Source organism: Balaenoptera acutorostrata, chromosome 17, assembly GCF_949987535.1.
Source record: "Balaenoptera acutorostrata chromosome 17, mBalAcu1.1, whole genome shotgun sequence".
Classification (NCBI taxonomy): domain Eukaryota; kingdom Metazoa; phylum Chordata; class Mammalia; order Artiodactyla; family Balaenopteridae; genus Balaenoptera; species Balaenoptera acutorostrata.
In genome coordinates, this window is record NC_080080.1 from 5,892,551 (window position 1) to 5,901,611 (window position 9,061).

The window sequence follows — 9,061 nt, forward strand, 5'->3', positions numbered from 1 at the left end:
CGGCATGTGGGATCTCCCCGGACCAGGGCTTGAACCCATGTCCCCTGCATTGGTGGGCGGATTCTTTTTTTTTTTTTTTTTTTTTCCACACACACACACACACACACACACACACTGTATTTTATTTTTACAAGAGATAAATAGACTGACACCAAGCATTGTACATGGATGACCACAACAAAAGCAACAATGATTGCAATTACCAAACATGAAACACACTCATACTATGTCATAATATTGACATTCAGTCCAGTAATCCTCCACTGTAACAGCTCCTTTACTTTGCAGTGAAAATTGATTTGTATATTCTTTGCCTCTGAGTCCTTGTGGGATTTTTTTTTTAATTCAGACAGAAAGTCACAAAAATTATACTCATCCTCATCAGTTCACTCAGTCCCATGTAATTAATTTTTTTTTTCATCTTGATCTTTTGTTAGCACTTTTATGAGTTCATCAGTTTTTCATTAGAGTTCTGAAAATGCTTATTCATTCAGTTCAGCAGTATAGTCAGTTACCAGAAACCTGTACTTGTCAGAGTCTTTTCCATGAATTTCTTGAAGATGAAACCCTTTTATAGGAACATATTTGCAAAATCATCAGAGTACACCCAGAACTGTCTGTAAATGACAAAAGACTTAAAAATGACCACGGTTAAAGATTTGATGAAAGTTCATAATAATGCAGTTGACAAGAAAATTAGTTATTTCTGAGATATACATTTTAAAGTAATAACTAGGATTATTACATATAACATTATACCAGAACATATAAGATTTTTAGAAATTTCATGTAATGTCTGAAACATTTATATTAACATATTTCCATACATATTTCCATACACATACAAATATAAGATTTTTAGAAATTTCATGTAATGTCTGAAACATTTATATTAACATATTTCCATACATATTTCCATACACATACAAATATAAGATTTTTAGAAATTTCATGTAATGTCTGAAACATTTATATTAACATATTTCCATACAAATAACCCAATGAAAGTTTAGTATTAGTTGTTTTGTTTGTTTTTTTATACTGCAGGTTCTTATTAGGCATCAATTTTATACACATCAGTGTATACATGTCAATCCCAATCGTGGTGGGCGGATTCTTAACCACTGCGCCACCAGGGAAGCCCCTAATGTGTTATATTGCATTGATTGATTTGTGGATGTTGAACCATCCTTGCACCCTGCCATAAATCTCACTTGATCTTTGTGTATGATGCTTTTAATGTATTGCTGAATTCAGTTTGCTAGTATCTTGTTGAAGATTTTCACATCTATGTTCATTAGTGATATTGGCCTGTACTTTTCTCTTTTTGTGGTGTCTTTGGCTGGTTTGGGTATCACAGTGATTCTGGCCTCATAAAATGAGTTCAGAGTGTCCATTCCTCTCCTATTTTTTAGAATAGTTTGCAAAGGATAGGTGTTACCTCTTCTTTAAATGTTCGATAGAATTCACCTCTGAAGCCATCTAGTCCTGGACTTTTGTCAGTCGTTTTTTGTTTTTGTTTGTTTGTTTCTACTGATTCAATTTCATTACTGATAATCGGTCTCTTAATGTTTTCTATTTCTTCCTAATTCTGATTTTGTCTTGAGAGACTGCACATTTTGGAGAATTTATCCATTTCTTCTAGGTTGTTCATTTTATTGATGTATCATTATCTGTAGTAATCTCATGATCTTTTGTATTTCTGTGACGCCAGTTCTAGCTTCTCTTTCATTTCTGATTTTATTGATTTGGGTCCTCTCTCATTCTTTCTTGATGAGTCTGGCTAAAGATTTATCAATTTTATTTATCTTTTCAAAGAACTGGCTCTTAGTTTCATTGACCTTTTCATTTTTTTTTAGTCTCTTTTTCATTTTTTTCTGCTCTAATCTTTATTATTTCTGTCTACTAATCTTGGGTTTTGTTTGTTCTTCAGCTCCTTTAGGTGTAAGGTTAGATTTACTGTTTATTTGTGATTTTTCTTATTTCCTGAGGTAGGCTTGTATCACTATAAAGTTCCCTCTAAGCACTGTTTTTGCTGTATCCCATAGGTCTTTGATCATTGTGTTTTCATTTTCATTTGTCTCCAATTATTTTTTTTTACTTCCTCTTTGATTGGCATACACACACATACACATACACATACATCTGGTCTAATGTATTGTTTAAGGCGAATGTTTCCTTAATGATATTATGTTTGGATGATGCATCCATTGATGTAAGTGCGGTGTTAAAATCCCCTAATATTATTGTGTTACTGACAATCTCTCCCTTTATGTTTGCTAATTTTTGTTTATGTATTTAGGTGCTCCTATGTTGGGTGTTTATATTTTTACAATTGTTATATCTTCTTACTGGATTGATCTCTTTATTGTTATGTAATGTCCTTTTTATTTCTTATTAACAGTTTGCTTGAAAGTCTATGTTGTCTGATATAAATGTTTCTTTTTATTTCCATTTGCATGGAATACCTTTTTCCATTCCATCAATTTCAGTCTGTTTGTGTCTTTAGATCTGATGTGAGTCTCTGCAGGCAGCATATATATGGGTTTTGGTTGTTTGTTGTTGTTGTTTTTGTTTGTTTTTCCATTAAGTCACTCTGTCTTTTGACTGGAACATTTAATCCATTTACATTTCAAGTAATTATTGATAGGTTTGTACTTATTGAAATTTTCTAATTGTTTTCTGGCTGTTTTGTAGTTCTTTTCTGTTCTTTTCTTCTTCTTTTGCTCTCTTCCCTTGTTATTTGATAACTCTCTTTATTGCTGTGTATGTTTGGAGTTCTTAGTTCTTTCTCTTTTTATGTGCATGTATCTATTATAGGTTTTTGGTTTGTAGTTACCATGAGGTTCATACATAAATATGTGTGTATGTAATTTCAAGTTGATAATCTCTTAATTTGAAAATGTAATTAATGATTAATTATGATTAATGATAATATCTTCAATTTGAAAGCATTCTAACAATGCTATATTTTTGCTCCCTGGTTCAAAAATGTTAATGTCTTTGATATCATATTTTATATATTTTTGCTTTGTGTTTTGTGTGTCCCTTAACTACTTATTGTGAATATAGATGATTTTAGATTTTTTTTTTTTTTTTGGCTGGTCTTCAGGTCATTCTCATAGATAGTTGCTCTGTAAAAAGTTATAATTTTGGTGTGCCCGTGGGACAAGGTGAGCCCAGGTTCTTTCTACTCTGCCATCTTGGCCATACCACCTAGAATAATCTCAACTGCATGATGGCATACACTACTTTATTATCTCATGTATTTTTGCAAGATTTATTTAAGTTAATTTACAAAAAAAAAAAAAACCTAATGACATATGCATTACCCTTATTTTACAGCTATAATAACAAAGTTATGGATGTCTTTGCAGATCATTTAGCTAAGTGGTTCTCAATTTATGGCTGTCACACTTAATAATGTGCTTTTTTGCATATACTGAACAACTCTAAGGTAAAATGCATAAATGTTCATCATAAAGCCACAGAAGCTATTAGTTAATGCAGTTTGATTGGCACATAGGGGCTTCGAAACACTGACTTTGAACACATAGAAATAAATATATACTCTTATAATTTTTAAATGAGGAAAAGATTGGGAACTAACTTAATTCATAACTACCCCTGGGGAAAGGAAACTCAGATCCAAGAGGAAAAATTATTTTGTATTAGTGGCAGAATCAGGAGAGTGAATTTATTCCCTAATCCAAGGATCATTGTCCTTTCAATTAATCTATGAAGGGATTTGCAATATGCTTTTGAAACACCTGTACAATTTCCTCATTATTTACTTTCTCTTGCAAGTGTAGCTGTGGCCGAAGATCACAAGAAGAGTCACGGTATAATCTTCTTGTGTCCTACAGATTGTTTTTAGCTAATTTACTAGTAACTCATACAAAGCTTTGTACTTCTGAAGACATTAGCTGAGCTTGGGGAAAAGCTTGTAGATGACAAGTTTAATGCTGTTTTTTAAATGATATAATTCCCAAGATGACCTAGTGATTTAATTAACTCATATTTAAAAATATGGAGGTAGGAGTTGGAACCAGTGATGTCCACTATTTTTAATTAAACTTCTGAAAGCTATGGGCCTCGATCACTGAATGGGCTGTTATCTATTACCATGGGTCTTAAATAAGGGGCTTTTAGTATCTAATTTTATATTATTAGGAGAAAGCTTGAAAATTTTTCTACACCAGTAATTTCATAAATATATATTTTATCTGGCATTAAAAAAACATTATTTATGTAGAACTCCCTGTTAAGAGAATGGACTACTTTTCGATGCAAAGCAGTCCAAAGGTACCGTCACATTCATCATCTAAACATAATTAGTTATATAATGTAATAGAGTCTGAATTATATTAATGTAGTAAGACTGGAAAACACAAGTCTGAAAAAAACAGCTATGGAAAATTTTGGTTGACACAATTTGAGTTATATTTATATTAAACTGCAGAAGTTAAGAAAGGGCCAAAGAGTAAAGCAGAACGTAATGGCATTTCTTCAACAGCAATAAGGGCTCACTGTGTTCTCGGTAATATACTAGGCACTGACAATAAAACACAGACACAGTCCTTATTCTGAATTTACAAACTAGTACTGGAGATTTGCAGTGATAAGACTATACCGTATATATGTTGTCAAAGCAGGGGACTTGGCTATGGGAACTACCCAATGGTTTCATTAAGGCACTACTAGAATTAATAAACTTCAGTGGGTCTTTTCTCTATTTGTGTCACTCCTCTCATAATTGAAATTCCCTGTGATGCAAGGAGTAGGAATTTCCAATAATAGCCCTGGTGCTTACCCTTGATTACTTGGATAACCCCCCTCACTCTCTCAGGCAGGGCACTGTGCTCAGGCAGTTTCCCTTAGCATGGGTGTCTTCTTCGCCATTATGTAAAATCCCACTGGTCTCAAGACTTCCAGATACAGGGCATCAGGTATCCACAGGCAATTCCTATAGCCAGACTGTTTAGCTTCCCATACTTTGGGTGTGCCTTCACTGATAAAGGTGCTCTCACATTTGCTTGTAAGGAGTGTTGGTGTGTTGTGGGAAGTTGGGGGTCACTACCCCTTAAAGAAAGAAAACTCATACAGAGTGTTCAGCAGATCAACTTGGCCCAAGCACACCTTCCAGGGACAATGGGAGACTAGACTCCTCCACTCATCTGATCCTTGTCATAAATGTATCCCCAACAATTGGTTTCTGTAACTTGCTGAGAGGAAGTTGCATTTGAATGTATGCCTTAAAGAATTATAGGATTTCTTTCATCTAGTTAATTGTTTACACTTTATTCTTTGTAAATTTATAATGAAATTATATTCAAAACCCATAGCAAAGACCAAAAGGTTCACTCAAAATTTTACCGTATTAATACAATCTTTGCTTTTCCATTTACCTTGTTTGTTACATGATTATAGTTATAGTTTTCAATCTGATTTTTTCTACTGTCTTTAATGGGGTTACTTAAACAAATGGGGGCTTTGCTTTATAGTTTTACGAACTTGGGAAGGTTATATAACTTCCTTATGCCTCAGTGGTTCAGATGTATGTTGTTGATCTTTGCATGTGTGTATGTCTGTGTGTTCATGTTTCCTGTTTGTGGGTGAAAAGCTGGACCAAGTGACTTAACAGAATTCTTTTCAGTTCTAAGTTTTATGATAATTGATGATTAATGAACTTTCCTCTTAGCTTTATAATACATCACAGTAGCATTTTAAGTAAGCTCTATATATGTGGGAGTATTAGTAAAGAGGGAAAACTATCTTCATTTTAACCAATACTGGATAAGGAGGTTAGAAAGAGAAGGGTGGGAAAGAAATGAATGAAGAAAGGAAGTTGAGAAAACCACCTGAGACCTCAAGTGCACACAACAGCAGTACCGCCATTTTGCACAGGCTATGGTTCACTTCACCAAAAATCAATTGTCTAAATGGCAATTATGATCATTTGTTCAATATCCATTTATTTTATCAAATTATTGATTTATCAAACATTTATTAATGTTAAATACTTATGGAGACCTTCAAGATGGCGGAGGACTAAGACGTGGAGATCACCTTCCTCCCCATAAATACATAAAAAATACATCTACATGTGGAACAACTCCTACAGAACACCCACTGAGCGCTGGCAGAAGACCCCAGACTTCCCAAAAGGCAAGAAACTCCCCACGTACCTGGCTAGGGCAAAAGAAAAAAGAAACAACAGAGACAAAAGAATAGGGACAGGACCCGCACTTCTGGGAGGGAGCCGTGAAGGAGGAAAGGTCTCCACACACTAGGAAGCCCCTTCGCGGGGCGGAGACTGCGGGTGGCGGATGGGGGAAGCTTCGGAGCCACGGAGGAGAGCGCAGCCACAGGGGTGCGGAGGGCAAAGCGGAGAGACTCCCGCACAGAGGATCGGTGCCCACCAGCACTCACCAGCCCGAGAGGCTTGTCTGCTCCCCCGCTGGGGCGGGCGGGGCTGGGAGCTGAGGCTCGGGCTTCGGTCGGATCGCAGGGAGAGGACTGGGGTTGGCAGCGTGAACACAGCCTGAAGGGGGCTAGTGCGCCACGGCTAGCCAGGAGGGAGTCCGGGAAAAAGTCTGGAGCGGCTGAAGAGGCAAGAGACCATTGTTTCGGGGTGCGCGAGGAGAGGGGATTCCTTCCCAGCAGGCCCACAAAAGGCAGAGCACCACCTAAACGAGCTCCAGAGACGGGCACAAGCAGCAGCTATCAGCTCGGACCCCAGAGACGGGCATGAACCGCTAACGCTGCTGCCGCTGCCACCAAGAAGCCTGTGTGCGAGCACAGGTCACTATCCACACTCCCCTGGGAGCCTGTGCAGCCCGCCACTGCCAGGGTCCCGTGATCCAGGGACAACTTTCCCCGGAGAACACACAGCGCCTCAGGCTGGTGCAACGTCATGCCGGCCTCTGCCGCCGCAGGCTCGCCCTGCATTTCAATTATGACTACCATACTCCTCCCTCCCTGGGCCTGAGTGAGCAAGAGAGCAAGTGAAAGAGTAGCATTGACATATGTATACTACTAAATGTAAAATAGATAGCTAGTGGGAAGCAGCCGCATAGCACAGGGAGATCAGCTCGGTGCTTTGTGACCACCTAGAGGGGTGGGATGGGGAGGGTGGGAGGGAGACGCAAGAGGGAGGGGATATGGGGATATATGTATACTTATGGCTGATTCACTTTGTTATACAGCAGAAACTAACACAACATTGTAAAGCAATTATACTCCAATAAAGATGTTAAAAAAATGATAAATACTTATGAAGTTTAAAAGAAATTATTACTGATCAGGATGACTTTAGCAAATTTTGATTGGTTTTGTTTGGGGAAAGTTCTTGGTTTGTTTTTAGTTTCTATTCACATAAGAAGTTTAAACAATGAATGATCTCTTCCAAGTCAAGAGTCATAAGTTTGTACTTTCTTTATCTTTTTTTTTTTTTACAGAATATTTAATATTTAGAAAAGTATATTTAATCAGTAACCAAAATATCAGGATGAGAATAAAATCTTATATCTGAAATACTTTTACCATAAATATGTTTGGGGAGAGTTCTGAAAAAATATGGAATATTAATATTTTAGTTACTAATAGCTAAGAATCTAGGATTAAACTTGATCAGAATTGAGTCATTGATGAATCAATAGTAAAAATCACCTAAAGATTAGCAGTATTTAACATTTAAAGAATTTGGGAGCATTCACAGAGACTGAAGCAATCCTGTCACCAAAGGATACTTGAAATATAAAAATATTAATGATAAACTGACAAAATTAAGTTTAATATGACCTATGAAACTGGTGAAAGTCTACTAAAAAAATTTGAATTTTAAAGGAAAAGAAAATACATAAAAATAATTGAAAGTAACCTAAGTACTCCAAAGAGTAATAAATTTCTGAAATTTTGGTATCTAACAAGGAACAATTGGGATACATCAGTTTGGTAGCAATTTACTGAACAATCCAATATATGACGTAACACACTGTAATACAGCAGGAAGAAAGGATGTCCAGAATGAACTGCCAAAATGACTTCATGAATGGGTCAGGCATTAACCACAAATATGACATTGTAATGGAATGATTAAAAGTATTTTTAAAATCATAGGCATAAAGCAAGAAATAATAGCAATGTCATAATTTTCTAAATCTAAGCTTAATAAACAAACATCAACTTTATATATCAGTGAAAAAACTCTTTAAAAGTGTTGACAGAAATTGCAATTATTTTTTGAAGGATTCAAAAGGGATTGATATGCACTGAAAAACTGTACATTAAATGCTGAGTTTTGGGTTCTGGTAATGAAGTATTGTTTTCTCAAAATTAGTGCACTTATAAAAAGATAATCACTTTATGGCCTCAACTTCTGCCAATTAAATATTTTTTAAAATATTTCAATAAAAACAAAATGAAATCTACTCAACTAAATCTGCGCAAAAATTTTCAGTTAGCAAAATCACCCCCATTCAATTGCTACAAACTTTATGATTTTAATTTTTATAATATATTTGTAATTTGTGTATTTGCAGAAAGTTGATCACTTGTGACTTGGTCACCAGTGAAATGTTCTTTAGATGGATGAATTATCAGATTTGCTTTTTTCTTAAAATTTATTTATTTATTTATTTTTGGCTGCATTGGATCTTCATTGCTGCGTGTAGGCTTTTCTCTAGTTGTGGTGAGCAGGGGCTACTCTTCGTTGCGGTGCGCGGGCTGCTCATTGTGGTGGCTTCTCTTGTTGTGGAGCACGGGCTCTAGGCGTGTGGGCTTCAGTAGTTGTGGTACACGGGCTCAGCAGTTGTGGCTCACGGGCTCCAGAGCGCAGGCTCAGTAGTTGTGGCGCACGGGCTTAGCTGCTCCACGGCATGTGGAATCTTCCCAGACCAGGGCTCGAACCCGTGTCCCCTGCATTGGCAGGCGGATTTTTAACCACTGCTCCACCAGGGAAGTCCCCAGATTTGCTTTTTGAAGAAATATCCCACTTCCTTATAAAACTCCTTTTTCAATATATAGGATAAGCATAAGACAAGCCTACATGGCCCACTAA